The sequence below is a fragment of the Salvelinus fontinalis genome, chromosome 36, assembly GCF_029448725.1.
Source record: "Salvelinus fontinalis isolate EN_2023a chromosome 36, ASM2944872v1, whole genome shotgun sequence".
NCBI classification, from domain to species: Eukaryota; Metazoa; Chordata; class Actinopteri; order Salmoniformes; family Salmonidae; genus Salvelinus; species Salvelinus fontinalis.
In genome coordinates this window covers 9366951-9391641 of record NC_074700.1, presented here as the reverse complement: position 1 = coordinate 9391641, position 24691 = coordinate 9366951, and the positions used below count along the sequence as shown (strand labels likewise).

General features: G+C 42.7%; 1 long non-coding RNA gene across 3 annotated transcripts; it reads left to right on the top strand.

The window, feature by feature from the left end:
- The first annotated feature begins 2705 nt into the window (after positions 1 to 2705).
- Positions 2706 to 9475, top strand: LOC129835189 (uncharacterized). 3 transcript variants are annotated; one of them, XR_008756394.1, is made up of 4 exons: positions 2706 to 3183; positions 3573 to 3699; positions 6549 to 6652; positions 9166 to 9430. It is a non-coding gene; the product is annotated as an uncharacterized LOC129835189 (long non-coding RNA). The 3 variants fall into 3 exon arrangements; XR_008756396.1 differs by lacking the exon at positions 2706 to 3183 and adding an exon at positions 3269 to 3464 and having other exon boundaries at positions 9166 to 9433; XR_008756395.1 differs by lacking the exon at positions 2706 to 3183 and having other exon boundaries at positions 3295 to 3699; positions 9166 to 9475.
- Positions 9476 to 24691: the final 15216 nt, after the last annotated feature.

Sequence of the window (24691 nt, the reverse complement as noted above, 5' to 3'; positions counted from 1 at the left end):
TCTCTCCTTCTCCTCCTCCTCCTCCTCTCTCCTTCTCCTCCTCCTCTCTCCTTCTCCTCTTCTCATTCACCTCAGACTCATGTTTTGAGGTGAGCGGAAAGACTAATTACATGTCAAAATATCATTGGACGAGCCAAATATAATTAGCACCAGCAGAGTTGTGTCTCCTGGACGTTAAGTACAGGAGAAATGACTTTGGACACACTTAGCCAATTTCTCTCATTTCGGCCATAAGTGGAAGCTGTAAAGCGTGATGACAGTGTCAGCCATCTCAAATGGACTCCTGTGTTAGCTACCTTAAGTGAGGAGACCTTGTGCAATGTTACTGCTAAATACCTGATTAAAAGGATTTGATATCTCTTTGACTGTATCCCAAATGGAACCCTATTCCCTATATAGTGCACTACTTTTGACCACAGCCCTATGGGCACCCTGGTGAAAAGTAGTGAACTACAACGGTTTGTGACTGTGTCCTGTGTCTTGGTTAGTGATTGTTGCCGGAAAAGTAGGACTTCCAGGATGTGGAACAGAAAGATATCAGCTTGAATAATGTTCTCATATAGTATTAGATGAGAACATTCAGTAGTTAATGAATTTCAAGGGGGATAAAACTGGGGCACAGACATTTCCAAAAATGTTTATATGGGCCGTATTTTATTCATTCACAGCTGTAATTGACTCACATTAAAATGAGAGTTGTACTCTTGTATGATGCAATTCCATTATTCAGGGTACATAAAAACCTCCTACACAATCCCCTATACATACATGTAAAACATGGAAATGGTATGTTATTTTACATGTTATAAGCCTTGTAAGACATTATACAGGCGTATACAAGCTTGTAACAAGTTCTAAAGCATTATAGATACAAGTAAAGTGGTACCCAAAGTACATTTCTCTACACCCCTTCAGTGTCTGACTACACGACTTCGTCCTAAATGCCACCCTATTCCCTATATAGTGCACATAGGGAATAGGATGCCATTTGGGACACGTGTTCTATCCCTTACAGTCCTGACTAGTGTTACCCGGGGCCATGTTAGGAGTCATTTGAGAAAGAGTCATGGACAACCTTGATGTCAGCAAGGACTTACCAACACATTCATGATGACCTCGTGCATTATTTCCCCATCTGACTGGTTGATCTATAGGGACAGCAGAGCCATAACGTTTGAATTCATTATATTAGTAAAATAATGATGGTTTGACTGTATCACAATAATGTGTGGGTCAGTGCACAGCTATTTGCATACTGTTGGTCATATTATGCAGATGAATCTGCTCCCACTCTCCTACATTAACTGAATCAGTTTACATTAAAGCATTAACTGAATCAGTTTACATTAAAACATTAACTGAATTAGTTTATATTTAAATATTAAATGCATTAGTTTACATTAAACATTACTGAATCAGTTTGCATTAAACATGAACTGAATCATTTTACAATAAAGCATTAACTGAATCAGTTTACAATAAAACATGAACTGCCTTTGAGTCAGTTATGAGTAGGCCTTTCCTCCATAGAGATGACTTGGCAACCTGTTGAGTACATCCTAAACGTCTTCATTGTGAAAAGCTGGTTTCCACATGTACATATATATATATTTTAAATGTAACAAATTGCACATCAAACCAGCTCATTTAATTTATCTTCAATATTGGCAATTATACCCGTCCCCCGCCCTCAAGCCCGCACTCATCTCTGACTTCTGCATGCAGTGCGCTGGGCTGGTTACAGGCGGTGAGTTTGAATACTGGTAGGCTACTTTTGTCTCTCTCTGTTATGGACAGAAAAGGGGGTAATTCGAGTGTTTGTTAGTAAGAGGGGGATGTCACCAGCAGAACAAACTTAAATCATGAAAACAAATAATTGACAGCATAGCTAACTAGCTAGCTAACCAGCAGATTTACATCATAATTCGCTATGATCAGCTAATAGCCACACTTTTCCATATTTCACTCATCTGTCTCTAGTTAGTAGCTAAAGTCGTCTCCAGGCTCAAATTGTTTGTTTGACAGCAACGAGATTAGTTAGTAACCTACTACTAGGAATCACTGGCATTAACTTGCTTACAATAACTGAAGAATGTGTTGTAAATAGGCCAATTCTATAGAGACAGTTTGTATATTATGAGACAGTTTGTATTTCGAGTTATGAATATTAATTAAGAAAGTAGATTTTTAGGTGGTTGCCACTTTTTCATTTTGAGCACCTGCCCCCCCCCCCCCCCCCCCCTCCCCCTGCCCCCTCAAAGGTCTGCGTGCACTGCCCGTGTGTGTGTGTGTGTGTGTGTGTGTGTGTGTGTGTGTGTGTGTGTGTGTGTGTGTGTGTGTGTGTGTGTGTGTGTGTGTGTGTGTGTGTGTGTGTGTGTGTGTGTGTGTGTGTGTGTGTGTGTGTGTGTGTGCCTTGTTCCTTTCTCATTAAATAATTGTTGCTGGGTGAATAATTTACTTTTCAGCCTATACATTGAAGGATGTTTATAAAAAGATTGCACACATCTAGGTGTTTTTTCATAAAATAATACAAAAAAAATGGTTATTTCACACGGGACAATAACTTATGTACTTATGTGCCAGTTTTTGTCCTTACATTCTTTGTGAAGGTTCGAAGTGAGAGGGAGATTTAGGCTACTGGATGTAAATAGAAGAAACGTGTTTTCCTCTCCTCTCTCATGTTACCTGCTATGAGGAGGGGGAGACCGGGAAACGGGCAGCTACCATCCGCGCCGTTTCCGTGGGGTGGAGTACCGTTGGTTATGCAATCCTTTTTCCTGAACGGTTTTGCCTACGTTGAACAATACCAATTCTTGCGTTCGGAAATGTTTTAAATGCCTTGGTCAAATGATAAAGAGCGCAACAGATATCATCCTAGGAAAATATCAATCCTAGGAAAATATATCCCTATTTTGTAACCTGTGAGCCAACCTCCCTCGTCCGCTGTTGCAGCAGCAGAGAGAAGCGGAGTATCAATCTCAGGCTGTCCACGGTTTCCAGGGTGAAATGTTCCCGTAGGAAGCTTAGAATAGTTGAGGAAAAAATATCAACCGAAAAAGAAAGCGACAGAAGCCTAATAATAATAATAGCCTAAGCATTGAGAACGGAAGAAAAGAGAACAACAAAATCGTTCCGGAAGATAACCCAGACGCGCTCAATAGGCTATCGCCTAAAGACATACCGGTAAAGATGATAGTTTCTCTAGAAAAACGTAGAAAAATTGATATGTAGCCTAAGGTTTTTGAAAGCAATTGTTGCGTTTAACAGCCTATAGAGGAATTTAATCAATCAGCACCACCCACGTTTGGACAGCTCCCTCCGTCCCCTCCTTTCTCTCCCTCTCTCCCTCTCTCAACCTTTTTTTCTTCTCCCGGTCGAGCTAAATGCTTATTGTAGCCTGGTGAAATTGCGTGTTGATACCACTTCCCTATTCGCATTGAGATTTCCGTTATTAGTTTAAACAGGTTCAGTGTTACACTATTAAAGGTTTCATCCGTTCAGATTTGTCCAATGCTGGTGAAAGTGAAAGAGCGCTGGAATTAATGAAACGATCGCATCTCTTCTTCTTGCAGGAACGATTCTTGGGGAACCTGGTCGAGTAAAGGATGTAAAACTGTACTAACCGATGCATCCCATACAAAATGCTTATGTGATCGTGTATCTACCTTCGCCATTTTGGCACAGCAACCAAGAGAAATAGTAAGTAGTGGGATTTTTGTTCTATTCATTTATGGATTAATGCAGAGGAGGGTGCTAGAATGTGCCTCATTGCTTTGCTTTGGTTGGAATTTCAATCGATGTGTTTGTTTCGCCATAATCAGGGCTCTTTCTCTTGTTTAGTGTAGCCTATAGGTGAAGGTGAGTCTCTTTTGATGAATCTCAGTCTGGATGTGCTGTCTAGATGATTTTGATAATGCTCTGCATTGGTGAGCTTGACTGGCTTTGGTGTGTGTGTGTGTGTGTGTGTGTGTGTGTGTGTGTGCGTGGTTACACAGGCCAGTGCATGTTGTTGACTGACTTTAGCCTACAGGTTTGGAATTGGCTCTGCTCATCAATTCATATTCGAATATTACATGTATAGATACAAGAGTTCAATGAGAAGTGTCACGTTATGTTACAAAAGATTACCGTCACATAATGAACTAGGTCTAATTAGACTGTTTACCATGTCATATTCCGTTTTTTTTTATTTCAAATAATAGCTTACATTCCTGTTTGTTACTCATTTGTGTGACAGGTAACAGTGCCAGTGATTTGCAACATTATGTTATAAGAGGAGAATAAAAAAGGATGAGGGATCGGGCCCTCACGACTGACTGTCACGTGTGAAATCATATCTGTTGCTCAGCAGTTCCACCATTACTCAAATGTTATGACTGGAATAGAGAAAAGTGTGATCTGTGGGAATGATAGCATTGTGTTCTTCTCTAGCAGCAGTGCACCAGGTTAATGACTCTGATCAGTGCCTTGCCCTGCCCATGTCACAATGACTGGTGGTCTGTGGGAGGGGGCTGGGAAAGATAAGCTATGGTGGCATCCCAAATGGCACCCTATTCCCTATTTAGTGCACTACTTTTGACCACAGACCTATGGGCCCTGGTCAAAAGTAGGTCACTCAATTGGGAACAGGGTGCCATTTGGGACATATCCTTTATCAAGTGGAATCCTGGGATAGGCTAGGTGTTAATTAAGAGGCAGTAACAGTAGATTAAATAAACATGGATGTTATTTGGTTGGCATTGGTAGATTGTCAGCTTTATTACATTAGGAGAGGCTCCTACTCATTGCAATCTTATAAATGACTTCTGTATGTAATTCTAAGCACTATTCTATGGAGCGTGTGTGTAATTCTCAGTGGTGGGAAAAGAACCCAATTGCCATACTTGAGTAAAAGATACCTTAATATAAAATTACTCAAGTAAAAGTGAAAGTCACCCAGTAAAATAATACTTGAGTAAAAGTATGAAAGTATTTGGTTTTAAATATACTTAAGTATCTAAAGTAAAAGTATACGTCATTTCAAACTGTTAATATTAAGGAAACAAGATGGCACAGTTTTCTTGTTTTTTAAATTTACGTATAGCCAGGGGTACAACATGCAGATCACATTTACAAACAAAGTATTTGTGTTTAGTGATTCCGCCAGATCAGAGGCAGTAGGGATGACCAGGGCTGTTCTCTTGATAAGTGCGTGAATTGGACCATGTTCCTGTTCTGCTAAGCATTCAAAATTTAATTTGTACTTTTAGGTGTCAGGGAAAATGTACGGAGTAACAAGTATATTATTTTCTTTAGGAATGTAGTGAAGTAAAAGTAAAAATAAATAGTAAAGTACAGATACCCCCAAAAACTACTTAAATAGTACTTTAAAGTATTTTTTACTTTAGTACTTTACACCAGTGGTAATTCTATGCTCTATTCTGTGGAGTCTCTATGTAATTCGGTCACATAGCCTCTGATGTGAGGTCTTTTTTAGACCATCCTCAATGTCAATCAGTGAAAATGGTCTCTTTTCTTAATAAGGACTCACTTTTTTCTCTCTTGATTCAATATTCATGAATATCTGATTAACACAGGGAAATATGATTACACTGTAGACTAGAGATGTATGGGGAATGGGTCGTTTTATTAGGGATTTTATTTTATTTTGAGACGTAGAGTAGACGCTGCAATCACGATCTTGAGATGAATGGTTAGTTAAGAAAGCAACAGATTTTTTAGATTACATTAATCACCAATGCTATCAAACTCATCATGAATAAAGACTGCAAAGCGCACACACACACACACACACACTGGCTCCCCTCCTCTCCCCAATCCAGTTTGTATTGGCATTGGTGACACCATTCAATACAGAACATCTCAAAATGGCCGACTTGTGATGTTTTGATTGGTTTGTTAACCAGTTCGATTGGTGGTTTAAGATTTAATAACATCAACTGATTGGTCTATTTTCCAGTCATTAGCTGATCATTTTGTAAATTTTTTGGTACTTTTACCCCTTTATCGTGATATCCAATTGGTAGTTAGTCTTGTCCCGTCGCTGCAACTCCCCTACGTACTCATGAGAGGCAAAGAGCCATGCGTCCTCTGAAAAAACACAGCCCTGCCAAGGCACACTGCTTCTTGACACACTGCTCGCTTAACCCGGAAGCCAGCCGTGCCAATGTGTCGGAGAAAACACTGTCCAGCTGGTGACCGAAGTCATCTTGCAGGCGCCCGGCCCGCCACAAGGAGTCACTAGAGCGTGATGGGACAAGGAAATCCCGGCCGGCCAAACCTTCCCCTAACCCGGACGACGCTGGGCCAATTGTGCGCCGCCTCATGGGTTTCCCGGCCACGGTTGGCTGTGACACATCCTGGGATCGAACCCGATGCAATGCGATGCAGTGCCTTAGACCGCTGCGCAACTCGGGAGGCCCTGTGGCTGATATTTTAATACCAACCCAAAGCAGCTATAATAAGTGTTCTGATTAGTGTGTCTGAGGCTTTACCACCAACCCAAAGCAGGTGTAATATCTCCTTCCTTCTGTCTCTGTCTCCTACAGACCATGGAGTACTCAGCGGTGCCCTCTGTCACTTTGATCATTGGCTGTGGTCTATCCTGTCTCGCCTTGATCCTGTTGCTAGTGGTCTATGCTATTCTATGGAGGTGAGTACAATACAACCAGTGATGTATACACTGTAAACACCATGTTGACATGGTGAATATGAATATATGAATATATATTCATATGAATATATGAATTTATGTACACTATATATACAACAGTATGTGGACTCCCCCTTCAAATTAGTGGATTCGGCTAGTTCAGCCACACCCGTTGCTGACAGGTGTATACTAGATGTACTAGACTATCTATACTAGATATACTAGACTAGATGGCTAGCACACAGCCATGCAATCTCCATAGACACACATTGGCAGTAGAATGGCCTTACTGAAGAGCTCAGTGACTTGCAACGTGGCACCGTCATAGGATGCCACCTTTCCAAGTCAGTTCGTCACATTTCTGCCCTGCTAGAGCTGCCCCAGTCAACTGTAAGTGCTGTTATTGTGAAGTGGAAACGTCTAGGAGCAACAACAGCTCAGACGCAAAGTGGTACGTCTAGGAGCAACAACGGCTCAGCCGCAAAGTGGTAGGCCACACAAGCTCAAAGAATGGGACCGATGAGTGCTGAAGCACGTAGCGCGTAAAAATCTGGAGCAGTGGCAATGCTTTCTCTTGAGTGATGAATCACGCTTCACCATCTGGCAGTCTGACGGACACATCTGGGTTTGGCGGATGCTAGGAGAATGCTTCCTGACACAATGCATAGTGCCAACTGTAAAGTTTGGTGGAGGAGGAATAATGGTCTGGGGCTGTTCTTCATGGTTCGGGCTAGGCCCCTTAGTTCCAGTGAAGGGAAATCTTAACACTACAGCATAAAATTACATTCTAGATGATTCTGTGCTTCCAACTTTGTGGCAACAGTTTGGGGAAGGCCCGTACACAAAGCGAGGTCCATACAGAAATGGTTTGTCGAGATCGGTGTGGAAGAACTTGACTGGCCTGCACAGAGCAAAGTTCCAACATCTAGTCGAATGCCTTCCTATACGAATGGAGGCTGTTATAGCAGCAAAGGAGGGACAAACTACATATTAATGCCCATGATTTTGGAATGAGATGTTGAACGAGCAGGTGTCCACATACTTCTGATCATGTAGTATATATCCTCGCTATTGTTATTTTATTGTTGCTCTTTTATTTTTTACTTTAGTTTATTTAGTAAATATTTTTCTTAACTCTTATTTTTCGAATTTAAGCGCTTGTAAGTAAGCATTTCACGGTAAAGTTGTGACAAATATCATTTGATTTGATTTGATTTGTATGTCTATGCAATATGCTAACTGGGGGTATGGATGGCCATAACAGGGAATGATAATACAGCAATAACGAGCTTTTAATAGTAAGCCTGTATGATTCATAGATATCCTTAATATACAGACATAACGAACATACATAACATTGTTTGTGTATTTCTGATTCATATCCGTGTGAGTATCCTACACTATCACATGACTTGGTCACCAAATTGGTGCCAAATATACCTTTGTTTAGGCCTAGTAGTAGTGGCCTAGAAGTAGTGGCCTAGTAGTAGTGGCCTAGTAGTAATGGCCTAGTAGTAGTGGCCTAGTTGTAGTGGCCTAGTAGTAATGGCCTAGTAGTAGTGGCCTAATAGTAATGGCCTAATAGTAATGGCCTAGTAGTAATGGCCTAGTAGTAATGGACTAGTAGTAATGGCCTGGTGGTAATGGCCTAGTAGTAGTGGCCTAGTAGTAATGGCCTAGTAGTAATGGCCTAGTAGTAGTGGCCTAGTAGGAATGGCCTAGTAGTAATGGCCTAGTAGTAGTGGCCTGGTAGTAATGGCCTAGTAATAGTGGCCTAGTAGTAATAGCCTAGTAGAAGTGGCCTGGTGGTAATGGCCTAGTAGTAATGTCCTGGTGGTAATGGCCTAGTAGTAGTGGCCTAGTAGTAATGGCCTAGTTGTAGTGGCCTAGTAGTAATGACCTAGTAGTGGTGGCCTAGTAGTAATGGCCTAGTTGTAATGGCCTAGTTGTAGTGGCCTAGTAGTAGTGGCCTAGTAGTAGTGGCCTAGTAGTAGTGGCCTAATATTAATGGCCTAGTAGTAGTGGCCTAATAGTAGCGGCCTAGTAGTAATGACCTAGTAGTAATGGCCTAGTAGTAGTGGCCTAGTAGTAGTGGCCTAGTAGTAGTTGCCTAGTAGTAGTGACCTAGTTGTAATGGCCTAGTTGTAGTGGCCTAGTAGTAGTGGCCTAGTAGTAGGGGCTTAGTAGTAGTGGCCTAATATTAACGGCCTAGTAGTAGTGGCCTAATAGTAGCGGCCTAGTAGTAATGGCCTAGTAGTAATGGCCTAGTAGTAGTGGCCTAGTAGTAGTGGCCTAGTAGTAGTGGCCTAGTAGTAGTGGCCTAGTAGTAGTGGCCTAGTAGTAGTGGCCTAGTAGTAATGGCCTAGTAGTAGTGGCCTAGTAGTAGTGGCCTAATAGTAATGGCCTGGTGGTAATGTCCTTGTTTTAATGGAAGAATGTTGATTGGTGATTGTTGTGGTGTTATGTTGATTGTCATTTTTTATTTGTTGATCCAGTACTTCCCGTTATTCCAGATATATCCGGTCTGAGCGGTCCATCATCCTAATCAACTTCTGCCTGTCAATCATCTCCTCCAACCTCCTCATCCTGGTTGGACAGACACAGACACACAATGCGGTAGGATTCCATTTTCTACAGCATGCACTTTAACTTCTTTACTCAAACACACAATGCAGGTTGTGTATATATGTTGTCTTGGAAGAGACGAACCCGTACATACAGGCAATTCATGCACTTTAATATGCTTTAATCAACAACAGGCACACTGTGGTACATTAACTGTCCATTTATCTTGTTGACAAGTGTACAAGCTTTACTCAACCACAGGAACCACTCTACTGATACTCACTGTAGTTTAACCACTCTACTGATACTCACTGTAGTTTAACCACTCTACTGATACTCACTGTAGTTTAACCACTCTACTGATACTCACTGTAGTTTAACCACTCTACTGATACTCACTGTAGTTTAACCACTCTACTGATACTCACTGCTGTTTAACCACTCTACTGATACTCACTGTAGTTTAACCACTCTACTGATACTCACTGTAGTTTAACCACTCTACTGATACTCACTGTAGTTTAACCACTCTACTGATACTCACTGTAGTTTAACCACTCTACTGATACTCACTGTAGTTTAACCACTCTACTGATACTCACTGTAGTTTAACCACTCTACTGATACTCACTGCTGTTTAACCACTCTACTGATACTCACTGCTGTTTAACCACTCTACTGATACTCACTGTAGTTTAACCACTCTACTGATACTCACTGTAGTTTAACCACTCTACTGATACTCACTGTAGTTTAACCACTCTGCTGATACTTACTGCTGTTTAACCACTCTACTGATACTCACTGCTGTTTAACCACTCTACTGATACTCACTGTAGTTTAACCACTCTACTGATACTCACTGTAGTTTAACCACTCTACTGATACTCACTGTAGTTTAACCACTCTACTGATACTCACTGTAGTTTAACCACTCTACTGATACTCACTGTAGTTTAACCACTCTACTGATACTCACTGTAGTTTAACCACTCTACTGATACTCACTGCTGTTTAACCACTCTACTGATACTCACTGTAGTTTAACCACTCTACTGATACTCACTGTAGTTTAACCACTCTACTGATACTCACTGCTGTTTAACCACTCTACTGATACTCACTGTAGTTTAACCACTCTACTGATACTCACTGTAGTTTAACCACTCTACTGATACTCACTGTAGTTTAACCACTCTACTGATACTCACTGTAGTTTAACCACTCTACTGATACTCACTGCTGTTTAACCACTCTACTGATACTCACTGTAGTTTAACCACTCTACTGATACTCACTGTAGTTTAACCACTCTACTGATACTCACTGTAGTTTAACCATGTTTTTTTGTCAACATTGCGCGGTTATTACTGTATGCAACGACGATTTCCATATTATGTTAATGTTTACATTATTAGGCTCCCAAGTGGCACAGCGGTCTAAGGCACTGCATCTCAGTGCAAGAGTCCCTGGTTTAAATCCAGGCTGTATCACATCTGGCTATGATTAGGAGTCCCATGGGGCGGTGCACAATTGGCCCAGCGTCGTCCGGGTTTGGCTGGGGTAGGCCGTCATTGTAAATAAGAATTGTCCCCCCAAAAAGATTGTATTGGCAGTCAAAAGCTTTGACTTAGATTTCTACCCCCAGATAAACAACAGAAATGCACATGCTGACAGCAGACTTATTTACAGGCTGATTGATAGGCTGGTCTGTGTGACAGGGTGGCCCACATTAGCCCATTTGGGTCTAAAACTGTGAATTGCATTTTGTTAGTGCCACATTTGACATTATTGATGTATATTTCACAAGACATATCAATGTTTTAGCCACAAGCCTGGTAAACCATAACAAACACTTTCCCATAGGAACTATTATTACTATCAGAGAGAGCAAAGATTATTCTGCTTCATCATGTCAATGTTTTCCTCTGAAGGAGGAGTTGATGTTACAACAACCAATGAGGTCATAACTATAGGGTGATGGAGAGATTGTTCCGTTCTCTGTCTGTGTATATCTGGAGCTCAGGTTATCCAGTGCTGTGTTCACAAGCTATTTATAGGCTGTGTTTCTGCACGTCGTCAAAATATGGCCCCCTTACGGATTCAGGGGATATTTTGACAACTGTGAAGACTGGGTGTTATTCCTAGTCTAGCTGTCTCTCTGTGTTTTCTAATGAGGTGTACTGTAAATATGTTACCTTACCTCTGGTTTCTAATGAGGAGTACTGTAAATATGTTACCTACCTCTGGTTTCTAATGAGGAGTACTGTAAATATGTTACCTACCTCTGGTTTCTAATGAGGAGTACTGTAAATATGTTACCCTACCTCTGTGTTTTCTAAGCAGGAGTACTGTAAATATGTTACCCTACCTCTGTGTTTTCTAAGCAGGAGTACTGTAAATATGTTACCTACCTCTGTGTTTTCTAAGCAGGAGTACTGTAAATATGTTACCTACCTCTGTGTTCTCTAATGAGGAGTACTGTAAATATGTTACCCTACTTCTGGTTTCTAATGAGGAGTACTGTAAATAAGTTACCTTACTTCTGGTTTCTAATGAGGAGTACTGTAAATATGTTACCTTACCTCTGTGTTTTCTAATGAGGAGTACTGTAAATATGTTACCCTACTTCTGGTTTCTAATGAGGAGTACTGTAAATATGTTACCTTACCTCTGTGTTTTCTAAGCAGGAGTACTGTAAATATGTTACCTTACCTCTGGTTTCTAATGAGGAGTACTGTAAATATGTTACCTGCCTCTGGTTTCTAATGAGGAGTACTGTAAATATGTTACCTACCTCTGTTGTAATCTCTAGTGGACAGACTACATCTGACCAAATGACTCAAGGTTTATGTTCTGAGTCTATGACACCTTCTATGTTTCATGTTAATATATATAAAATATTACATTTAGCAGATGCTTGTATCCAAATCGATTTACAGAACAGTGAGTGTATATGTTTGGAGCGGGAATCGAACTCACCACCCTGGTGTTTCTAGCACTGTGCTTTAACTGAGCCACACAGGAACTAGATCTGTTACAGACAGATCACTGACAGATCATGTCTCTTTATCTAAATCCCAGCTCAAAGCTATTGTACTTCAGATGATGGCAGAGTACTGGCTGGTTGCCCCCGTTGTAGGGTTAGATACCTATCTGGACCAGATGCCTAGCACAGTTGTAGGGGCCCTTAGTTAGATACCTACAGTATCTGGACCAGATGCCTAGCATAGTTGTAGGGGCCCTTAGTTAGATACCTACAGTATCTGGACCAGATGCCTAGCGTAGTTGTAGGGGCCCCTAGTTAGTTACCTATCTGGAGATGCCTACAACAGTTGTAGGGGCCCTGAGTTAGCTACCTATCTGGAGATGCCTACAACAGTTGTAGGGGCCCTGCGTTAGCTACCTATCTGGAGATGCCTACAACAGTTGTAGGGGCCCTGCGTTAGCTACCTATCTGGAGATGCCTACAACAGTTGTAGGGGCCCTGAGTTAGCTACCTATCTGGAGATGCCTACAACAGTTGTAGGGGCCCTGAGTTAGTTACCTATCAGGACTAAATGCCTAGCACAGTTGTAGGGGCCCTTAGTTAGCTACCTATCTGGAGATGCCTACAACAGTTGTAGGGGCCCTGAGTTAGCTACCTATCTGGAGATGCCTACAACAGTTGTAGGGGCCCTTAGTTAGCTACCTATCTGGAGATGCCTACAACAGTTGTAGGGGCCCTGAGTTAGTTACCTATCAGGACTAAATGCCTACAACAGTTGTAGGGGCCCTGAGTTAGCTACCCATCAGGACTATCTGCCTAGCACAGTTGTAGGGGCCCTTAGTTAGCTACCTATCTGGAGATGCCTACAACAGTTGTAGGGGCCCTGAGTTAGCTACCTATCTGGAGATGCCTACAACAGTTGTAGGGGCCCTGAGTTAGCTACCTATCAGGACTATCTGCCTACAACAGTTGTAGGGGCCCTGAGTTAGCTACCTATCAGGACTAGATGCCTACAACAGTTGTAGGGGCCCTGAGTTAGCTACCTATCAGGACTATCTGCCTACAACAGTTGTAGGGGCCCTGAGTTAGCTACCTATCAGGACCAGATGCCTACAACAGTTGTAGGGGCCCTGGGTTAGCTACCTATCAGGACTATCTGCCTACAACAGTTGTAGGGGCCCTGCGTTAGCTACCTATCAGGACTAGATGCCTACAACAGTTGTAGGGGCCCTGAGTTAGCTACCTATCAGGACTAGATGCCTACAACAGTTGTAGGGGCCCTGAGTTAGCTACCTATCTGGACTAGATGCCTACAACAGTTGTAGGGGCCCTGAGTTAGCTACCTATCTGGAGATGCCTACAATAGTTGTAGGGGCCCTGAGTTAGCTACCTATCTGGACTAGATGCCTACAACAGTTGTAGGGGCCCTGAGTTAGCTACCTATCTGGACTAGATGCCTACAACAGTTGTAGGGGCCCTGAGTTAGCTACCTATCAGGACTAGATGCCTACAACAGTTGTAGGGGCCCTGAGTTAGCTACCTATCTGGACTAGATGCCTACAACAGTTGTAGGGGCCCTGAGTTAGCTACCTATCTGGACTAGATGCCTAGCATCCAGTACTCATATGGGCATTCAGGAATATATGTAATTTTCTCCCAGATCTAAAAGAGATTCTTCAGTTTTTAGTTTTGTTGGAAGGAGATGGTGGTTGTTTGGAATGAAGCCTCAGTTTTAGGCCTCTGTCTCTGTCTACAAAATGTCTGAGCTGCAAACTCACGGCTTTATTGATTGGAGAGGTGTGAGAAATAGGGTTTAGCGATAATGATGACGCTGATGATCACTCCATAATGTAATGGATGATGTCTAGAGATGAGAGCTAGACTACAGTATGGATTGTGAAAAAGAGCATCGTGGGACTAAAAACAACTAAAAAACAAGATAACTAATGTAAAATATACTGTGTCTTGAATATGCTGGAAGTACTGTAATAGCCTAAGTGTTGTTGTCCATTAGTTTACCCAATTAGAGGAGGGGTGGTAGGGTTAGGGGAAAATAATACAGCAAAATATATAAAATTGTATACAGTATATATATTTAAAATATTATATATATTTATAAAAAAGAGGATTGGAAATGATGCAGACAATTACACTGATAGAAGCCACAATCTATTTGCAATATTAAAGCTGATCCACCCCCTAAAAAAATTGCACCCTATTCCCTTTATAGCAACGCACACATTTTTAGTATATAGACGAGGTGTTGTTTTTAAGTCAGACAGCATGCGTTTCAGCACACCTTTTTACCCTTGCTGCAGTTTCATCCAATATGATACCTTTTTACCTTGAACCTTTTCATCCCAGATGGTAAACTCAGACTCTGCTTCGTTGGCATGGAGACCATGAAAAGGATCTTGCAGCCCAATTAAGGGAGAAGGACCATAAAGAAGATTAAAAATGCATCCCAAATGGCACCCTATTCACTATATAGTGCACTACTTTGACAAGTGCTCAAAGGGCTCTGGTCTAAAGTAGTGCACTATATAGAGAATAGGATGCCATTTGGGACTGCCTCTAAATAATGGCCACAGAAAGGACAATCAAATTACTCCCCAATGAAATAACGATGTTGTTTCTACGGCTATAGATTCAGGGGAATGACGCAGCAATCATTAATGAGGGGCCATAGGATAGCCGTGTGTGTGTGTGTGTGTGTGTGTGTGTGTGTGTGTGTGTGTGTGTGTGTGTGTGTGTGTGTGTGTGTGTGTGTGTGTGTGTGTGTGTGTGTGTGTGTGTGTGTGTGTGTGTGTGTGTGTGTGTGTGTGTGTGTGTGTGTGTGTGTGTGTGTGTGTGTTTAGCCTTTAAGAGCTCCTAGACAGGGATATGTAGGATGCAGCAACAGAGGGTTATTCCACGCAATGCCTGTATCTCAAATGACACAATGAACCCTTCATAGTGCACAAAAGTGATGCACTAAAATAGGGAATAGGGTGCCATTTCTGACGCACTCTAGGAGACATGATGCAGGGTTCTTTCAAACTCCCTAATGAAGTTATGGAAGCACCCTCCCTGGAAGTAACGACTCACCTTGATGTATTTGTATTTATTATGGATCCCCATTAGTTCCTGCCAAGGCAGCGGCTACTCTTCCTGGGGTTTATTATGGATCCCCATTAGTTCCTGCCAAGGCAGCGGCTACTCTTCCTGGGGTTTATTATGGATCCCTATTAGTTACTGCCAATGCAGCAGCTACTCTTCCTTGGAACCAGCTAAATTAAGGCAATTATATACAATTAAAACATTTCTCAACAGATGTCCTCTCCCCATCTTAGTTACTGTTGTATCAATATGTTTTGACCATGACAGTTTACAATTCAGGGTTACTCCAAGCAGTTTAGTCTCCTCAACTTGCTCAATTTCCACGTTAGTCAATTGAAAGATTTAGTTGAGATTTAGGGAATGATTAGTCCCAAGTACAATGCTTTTGGTTTTTTAAATATTTAGGACTAACTTATTTTTTGACACCCTAAATAAACAGATGGAAGTGAATATTTGTATATTTTGATAGATTGATAACTAAATAAATTAAAGGAGTGCCCCTGCTTAAAATATATATCTGATATTTCTTAGGAAGGATTCCACCAGTAATGGTGTACTGTAGACGTATAGATTGTAGAGGCCTCCATACAATGGAGTGGAAAATGAAGCCTTTAACCCACATTGTAATGTATTATTCAATGTATGAAAGTTGTATGCCTATAGGCTTTTCAATTATACCAACAGATCAGAGATACATCTGAAGAAGATGAATGGCTAAATGAAAATGTTACTGACTGTTTAAGATACGAACTGCCAACTTTCACAATACAGGAGACTTCTTCTACTAGTGCTTTGATTATACACAATAACAGGATCCCACTTGCTTTTTCCAAATAACACACTGATCAGGCTTATCATAGTTGTTCTTGAGTCCTGTAATACAAACAAGTGGTTTATCTAAAAGACGAGTTTGGCACATAGAGGGTTGTCATTGACTGCGTAAGCAGCCCACACAGATGTCATTCTCAGTGTGTTGGCAGAGTCACAGAATGACACATTTGCCTATCACTCTACAGACATTTTAATTTTACAGGCATATTCATGGGAACCCAGAGCAAACACAGCAGCCATTTCAGTGAAGAGGTGTAGCCTGGTTCAGGTCAGAAAGAGCATGGGAGAAGTATTTATCATTCCCAATATATGTATTCTGAAATGTATTATTTAAATATTGTTTTATATACAGTACCAGTCAAAGGTTTGGACACATCTACTCATTCAAGGTTTTTTATTTATTTTACTTATTTTCTTCATTATAGAATGTAGTCCCTTCCATCCCTTCCATCATTGGTAACCATGTGGTCCCTTCCATCATTGGTAACCATGTGGTCCCTTCCATCATTGGTAACCATGTAGTCCCTTCCATCATTGGTAACCATGTGGTCCCTTCCATCATTGGTAACCATGTGGTCCCTTCCATCATTGGTAACCATGTAGTCCCTTCCATCATTGGTAACCATGTGGTCCCTTCGATCATTGGTAACCATGTAGTCCCTTCCATCATTGGTAACCATGTGGTCCCTTCCATCATTGGTAACCATGTGGTCCCTTCGATCATTGGTAACCATGTAGTCCCTTCCATCATTGGTAACCATGTGGTCCCTTCCATCATTGGAAACCATGTAGTCCCTTCCATCATTGGTAACCATGTGGTCCCTTCCATCATTGGTAACCATGTAGTCCCTTCCATCATTGGTAACCATGTAGTCCCTTCCATCATTGGTAACCATGTGGTCCCTTCCATCATTGGTAACCATATGGTCCCTTCCATCATTGGTAACCATGTGGTCCCTTCCATCATTGGTAACCATGTAGTCCCTTCCATCATTGGTAACCATGTGGTCCCTTCCATCATTGGTAACCATGTAGTCCCTTCCATCATTGGTAACCATGTGGTCCCTTCCATCATTGGTAACCATGTGGTCCCTTCCATCATTGGTAACCATGTAGTCCCTTCAGTCATTGGAAAACATGCCCCTCATGTTCTTTTATTTATTTGTACTTTTTCATAGATTAATGAAATCTGTTAGCTAGTGGCTAGCATCACAGCTCTGCATGCCTTGTTGTTAGCTAGTGGCTAGCATCACAGCTCTGTATGCCTTGTTGTTAGCTAGTGGCTAGCATCACAGCTCTGCATGCCTTGTTGTTAGCTAGTGGCTAGCATCACAGCTCTGTATGTCTTGTTGTTAGCTAGTGGCTAGCATCACAGCTCCGTCTGCCTTGTTGTTAGCTAGTGGCTAGCATCACAGCTCTGACTGCCTTGCTGTTAGCTAGTGGCTAGCATCACAGCTCAGAGTACCTTGTTGATAGCTAGTGGCTAGCATCACAGCTCTGTCTGCCTTGTTGTTAGCTAGAGGCTAGCATCACAGCTCGGACATCCTATTCCAAGGCAATGGGATGTGTGGAGCCTCAGGCCCAGAAGTAGTGCTAAGTTGATTTGAAGGCTTGTCACTTTTAATCAGATCCTTTGTCAGCCTGTTCCTATATTTTGTTCAGAAACACACTACACAGCACGAAAAGTACTCTTACAGTTCATGGAATTTTTACCCAGCACTACAATACATCCACTCAGCATACGTCTAATAACATGGGCATCCTCTCTTAGAATACGTCTAACAACATGGACATCTACTCTTAGAATACGTCTAACAACATGGGCATCCTCTCTTAGAATACGTCTAACAACATGGACATCCTCTCTTAGCATACGTCTAACAACATGGGCATCCTCTCTTAGAATACGTCTAACAACATGGGCATCCTCTCTTAGCATACGTCTAACAACATGGGCATCCTCTCTGAGCATACGTCTAACAACATGGACATCTACTCTTAGAATACGTCTAACAACATGGACATCTACTCTTAGAATACGTCTAACAACATGGACATCTACTCTTAGAATACGTCCAACAACACTGATGTTTACTCTTAGAATACGTCTAACAACATTGATGTTTACTCTTAGAATACGTCTAACAACATTGATGTTTACTCTTAGAATACGTCTACCAACATTGATGTTTACTCTTAGAATACGTCTAATAATATGGACATCTACTCTTAGAATACGTCTAACAACATTGATGTTTACTCTTAGAATACGTCTAACAATATTGATGTTTACTCTTAGAATACGTCTAAAATCATTGATGTTTACTCTTAGAATACGTCCAACAACATTGATGTTTACTCTTAGAATACGTCTAAAATCATTGATGTTTACTCTTAGAATACGTCCAACAACATTGATGTTTACTCTTAGAATACGTCCAACAACATTGATGTTTACTCTTAGAATACGTCCAACAACATTGATGTTTACTCTTAGAATATGTCTAACAACATTGACGTTTACTCTTAGAATACGTCTAACAACATGGACATCTACTCTTAGAATACGTCTAACAACATTTATGTTTACTCTTAGAATATGTCTAACAACATTGATGTTTACTCTTAGAATACGTCTAACAACATGGACATCTACTCTTAGAATACGTCTAACAACATTGATGTTTACTCTTAGAATACGTCTAACAACATGGACATCTACTCTTAGAATACGTCTAACAACATGGACATCTACTCTTAGAATACGTCTAACAACATGGACATCTACTCTTAGAATACGTCTAACAACATGGACATCTACTCTTAGAATACGTCTAACAACATGGACATCTTAGTATGTGTTTAACAACATCTACAGTACATTCCCTCTGGATGCCTAACATGCATATAGATGGATGGTTTAAGTTTCAAGTTCACGTTTCAGGTTTTTGCCAGGTGTAATGAATACATTGGCAATCATACTGGCCCAAGCTCTCACTATAAAAACACAATAACAACAGGGAGAAATATAAACCATTCTATATACAACAACAGATATCCCAAAACGTCAGTCACAGACTCACTGGAAACGATTCTTCAGCTACTGTGCTGAACAACACATTCTCTTCTTTGATTTTCCAAAAAGGACTTACAAAGCTTTGATGAAAGCAGACGTTTGGTAGATTCATCCATCCCTGGTGGCCTTACCCTGTTACACAAGGATAGCCACTGGCAGCATGCCCAATGGTACCCTATTCCCTTTATAGTGCGCTACTTTTGACCATGCCCCATAGGGCTCTAGTCAAAAGTAGTGCTCTTTATAGGGAATAGGGTGGAATTGTGGGATGCAGCCACTGTGCTGCACTCCTAAACCCTGAAGCTTTGCAGTTCTGACTCACAGATTTCTCTCCAAACCCCTTTTCTTAAGATACGATATCTGAGGGTTTAGCATCTGATTATAACCACTAGACTAGCATACATGGCCTGGCCTGTGGACAGTGCACTAACGTGTGTATCACCCTGTGTGTGTGTGTGTGTGTGTGTGTGTGTGTGTGTGTGTGTGTGTGTGTGTGTGTGTGTGTGTGTGTGTGTGTGTGTGTGTGTGTGCGTGCGTGCGTGCGTGCGTGCGTGCGTGCGTGCGTGCGTGCGCATGTGCGTGCGTCTGCGCATGTGCGTGTGCGTGTGCAAGTGTAAACCTAACTTCCTGTCAGGCTACCAATGCCAAGGCTCCATCCTCTATCAGCACCAATAGAAGATTACTGCTACACTAGATCTGCATCCCAAATACCACCCTGTTCCCTATATAGTGCCCTACTTTTAACCAGAGCCCTATGGGCCTTGGTCAAATGTACACTATATAGGTCAGTGGTTCCCAACAGCACACATTTGTGTTGCAGCCCCTGGACAAACACACCTGCTTCAAGTCATTGAGGGCCTGATGATTAGTTGACAAGTTGAATCAGGTGTGCTTGTTCAGGGCTACAATAAAACTGTACTGTTGGGGTTACTGGAGGACCAGAGTTGGGAACCACTGATATAGGGAATAGGGTGGCATTTGAGATGAATCCCAATTCCTGATCAACACTTCCTATATCCTGTATCTGTCCTCTCTCCATGGTGCTGGAGCTGAGGCTAACAGGGATGGGCTTATTATTAGCTCTCCCTCCAACACACTTCCTGTATCTGTCCTCTCTTCATGGTGCTGGAGCTGAGGCTAACAGGGATGGGCTTATTATTAGCTCTCCCTCCAACACACTTCCTGTATCTGTCCTCTCTCCATGGTGCTGGAGCTGAGGCTAACAGGGATGGGCTTATTATTAGCTCTCCCTCCAACACACTTCCTGTATCTGTCCTCTCTCCATGGCGCTGGAGCTGAGGCTAACAGGGATGGGCTTATTATTAGCTCTCTCTCATTCTCTTTCTCTTTCTCTCTCCTTCTTTTTCTCCGTTCTCCTTCTGTCTCTCATTTCTCTCTTTCACCTCTCTCTTTCTCTGTCTCTTCTCTCTCGTTCTCTTTCTCTCTCCCCCTTTCTCTCCGTTCTCCTTCTGTCTCCCATTTCTCTCTTTCTCTCACCTCTGTCTCTTTCTCTGTCTCTTCTCTCTCTCTCCATTTTCCTCACTTGCTCATCTCCCTTTCTCTCTTTCTTTCTCTCTCTCCATTCTCTCTCTCTCTCTATCTTTCTTTCTGCCGTTCGTTGTAGTAATATTTGAGTAATATTTCTATGCTGTGAGTCATAAAGGACAAAGAGGCAGCATGTTTGAGTGCTATGCTAACAGGGAGGAGGATAACATGGTTCCTGTGTGGGTTTAATTGCCCCGACGCTGCCTTGCTGTCTCACTCTACCTCCATTTTCTCCTCCCTCCCTCCCTCCCTCGTTCTCTCTCTCCTGCAAGGCGCCGGTACACTTTGCTGTGCTCTGCTGTGCTGTGATGCGTAATTGGCTTCTCTGTTTATGGATTCAGGCTTGCTTCATTGTCTAATAGAAATCATCGCTTTGTTGTTGTGCAGCCGATGTCTTTTGGGATCAGGGCAGTGAGAGAGAGACTGGGTATCAAATGGCAACTTTTCCCTATATAGGGTGCTACTTCCCTTTATAAGTAGTGCACTTATAAAGGGAATAGGGTGCAATTTGGTTTGCAGACAGTCAGTGATGTGGTGTCACCTTTCTGCCTGCAGTTTGCCTAACTAGCTGTCTAGCTGTGTTTTTTGTTTCTTTCCTCTCTCTCTCTCTCTCTCTCTCTCTCTCTCTCTCTCTCTCTCTCTCTCTCTCTCTCTCTCTCTCTCTCTCTCTCTCTCTCTCTCTCTCTCTCTCTCTATTTGCTTGGCTTGTTTAATGACGAGCAGAGAGACAAATTAACAGAGGACAGAGGGAGGTAAGAGAGGGGCAGCTAGCTGTTGGGTCCCACCACCTTGTTCAATTTACAGCTCATTAGTACTGACAAAGAATGTATCCCAAAATGGCACCATAATCTCAATAGTGCACTACTTTTGACCAGGGCCCTATGGGTAGTGCACTACTTTTGACCAGGGCCCTATGGGTAGTGCACAACTTTTGACCAGGGCCCTATGGGTAGTGCACAACTTTTGACCAGGGCCCTATAGGTAGTGCACTACTTTTGACCAGGGCCCTATGGGTAGTGCACTACATTTGACAAGGGCCCTATGGGTAGTGCACTAATTTTGACCTGGGCCCTATAGGTAGTGCACTACTTTTGACCAGAGTCCTATGGGAAGGCAGACAAATTGTCAGGGAATAGAGGGTTTATTGTTGGTTTGTATGGCACGGACTGTTTGACTCCTGATGCCTAGTGTTGGTGTCCTTCAAATGAGGAATTCAAAACGTCTCAAAGTTAATCTCATTTAGATAAAAACTTAAACTATCTTATTCTTCCTTATCACTTATTACAGTTACAGGGTCACTGGGGGCCAAGAAGTACATCCACATATTACAGATACAGTCTCACCAGGGGCCTAGAGTCACTATTTGTCTAACATTTCTGTTATGCTATGCTCACAGTAGCTAGATATTCCTATGAATAATTGTTCTGGTCAGTGCTCTGCTTTTATGCGTCTATTGTACTGCAGTAGTTGAGTTATGATATTAATGTTCACATCTCAAAGGACTAGTCCTCTGAGTCCTATGGTGTTTGGGATGGTAGTGGTGGTGGTAATGGGTGGTAATTGTGATGTGATGGTAATGGTGATTGTGATGGTAGTGGTGGTGGTGATGGTGGTGGTAATGGCGGTGCTGGTGATGGTGGCGGTGATGGTTGTGGTGATGGTTGTGGTGGTGGTGATGGTATTTTTGATGGTGGTGGTTGTGATGTGATGTGATGGTGGCGGTGGTGTTAATGGTGATGGTGATATAATGGTTGTGGTAGTGGTGATTGTGATGGTAGTGGCTGTGGTGGTGGTGAAGGTGGTGGGGGTGTTAATGGTGATGGTTATGGTGATGGCGGTGTTAATGGTGGTGGTGGTGGTGGTGAGGGTGATGGTAGTGGTAGTTGTGATGGTGGGGGTGATGGTTGTGTTAATGGTGATGGTGGTGGTGATGGTGGTGTTAATGGTGATGGTGGTGGTGATGGTGATGGTAGTGGTGATGGTGATGGTAGTGGTTGTGGTGGTGATTGTGATTGTGATGGTAGTGGGGGTGGTGATGGTGGTGGGGATGGTGATGGTTGTGGTGGTGGTGATGGTGATGGTTGTGGTGATGGTAATGGTTGTGGTGGTGTTGATGGTGATGGTAGTGGTTGTGGTGGTGGTTGTGATGTGATGTGATGGTGGTGGTGGTGTTAATGGTAGTGGTTGTGGTAATGGTGATGGTGGTGGTGGTGATGATGATGGTAATGTTTGTGGTGATGGTGATGGTAGTGGTTGTGGTGATGGTGATGGTTGTGGTGGTGGTGATGGTGATGGTTGTGGTGGTGGTGATGCTAGTGGTGATGGTGATGGTTGTGGTGGTGGTGATGCTAGTGATAGTTGTGGTGGTGATGATGATGGTAATGTTTGTGGTGATGATGATGGTAATGTTTGTGGTGATGATGATGGTTGTGGTGGTGGTGATTGTGATGGTAGTGGTTGTGGTGGTGGTGGTGATGGTAGTGGTTGTGGTGGTGGTGATGGGGATGGTAGTGGTTGTGGTGGTGGTGAAGGTGATGGTAGTGGTTGTGGTGGTGAAGGTGAAGGTGATGGTAGTGGTTGTGGTGATTGTAGTGGTTGTGGTGATGGGGATGGTAGTGGTTGTGGTGGTGGTGATGGTAATGGTAATGGTTGTGGTGGTGGTGATGGTGAAGGTTGAGGTGGTGATGGTGATGGTAATGGTTGTGATGGTGAGGGTGATGGTGATGGTGATGGTAATGGTAGTGGTTGTGGTGGTAGTGATGGTGATGGTGATGGTAATGGTTGTGGTGTTGATGGTGATGGTGATGGTAATTGTTGTGGTGGTGATGGTGATGGTAATGGTTGTGGTGGTGATTGTGATTGTGATGGTGATGGTAATGGTGGTGGTGATGGTAATGGTTGTGGTGGTGGTGATGGTAATGGTTGTGGTGGTGGTGATGGTGATGGTGATGGTAATGGTTGTGGTGGTGATTGTGATTGTGATGGTAATGGTGGTGGTGATTGTGATGGTGATGGTAATGGTAATGGTTGTGGTGGTGGTGATGGGTTGGGGGAAATGTACATTACACCCCTGAATAAAAAAGTGATTCTGACATATTAAAGCTGACAGGCCGTTACTAAATGGTTGTTAGACTGGTATTATACTGTAGTGCAACACATGGAGTCTGGTTGCAGGTAACAGGATTAACATTGAAGGTAAAAAGTACAACAGTCATTTAGAGCGAGTATCTTTTTGAGGTAGTGTCGTCAGTCAGACTAAGAAGTCCTTACCCAGCAAGCAAAGCTGTAAACAGGTTGAAATCTGAAGTGATTGTAATTACGTAATTTCAAACAGTTCTACCACTGCGTTCCTTGATGTTTAGTAGCTGGAATTGGAATATCAGTGTACTTCCTGAATTGACTGAATCAAAATGGCATCAATCCCAACCCTGCTAGCTGGGCAGCACCTTGATGTTTTCTAGTGGCACTACTCAGTCAAGGGGTTCTTCACTGCTCTTCACACACACACCAACCCTTCCCCCATCCTCTGTCCAGTAGAAGCTCAGAGCCCCACCAAGGTTAAGTAATGAGGGTAACTCAACCTTAGCCTCTCTGCCCAGTTCCATCTCCGTACGCATATCCTCAAAATCCTCCCAGGTTTCCAGTGTGAAATGTCCCTCTTTCCTTATTTCCTCCCTCATCCTCCCTTCCTTCCGTCCTCCCTTCTCCCTTCTTCATACTCCATCTCTTCCTCGTCCTCTTCCCCTCCCTCCCTCCCTCCCTCCCTCCCTCCCTCCCTCCCTCCCTCCCTCCCTTCTCTTTCTTTCTTTCTTCCTCCCTCCCTCACTCCCTCACTCCCTCCTCCATACTCCTCCTCCCCCCTCCCTCCTTCCTCCTCCTCCCCTCCCTTCCCCTGTCCCTCCTTTCTCATGTCCTCTCTCATCCTCCCTTCCCT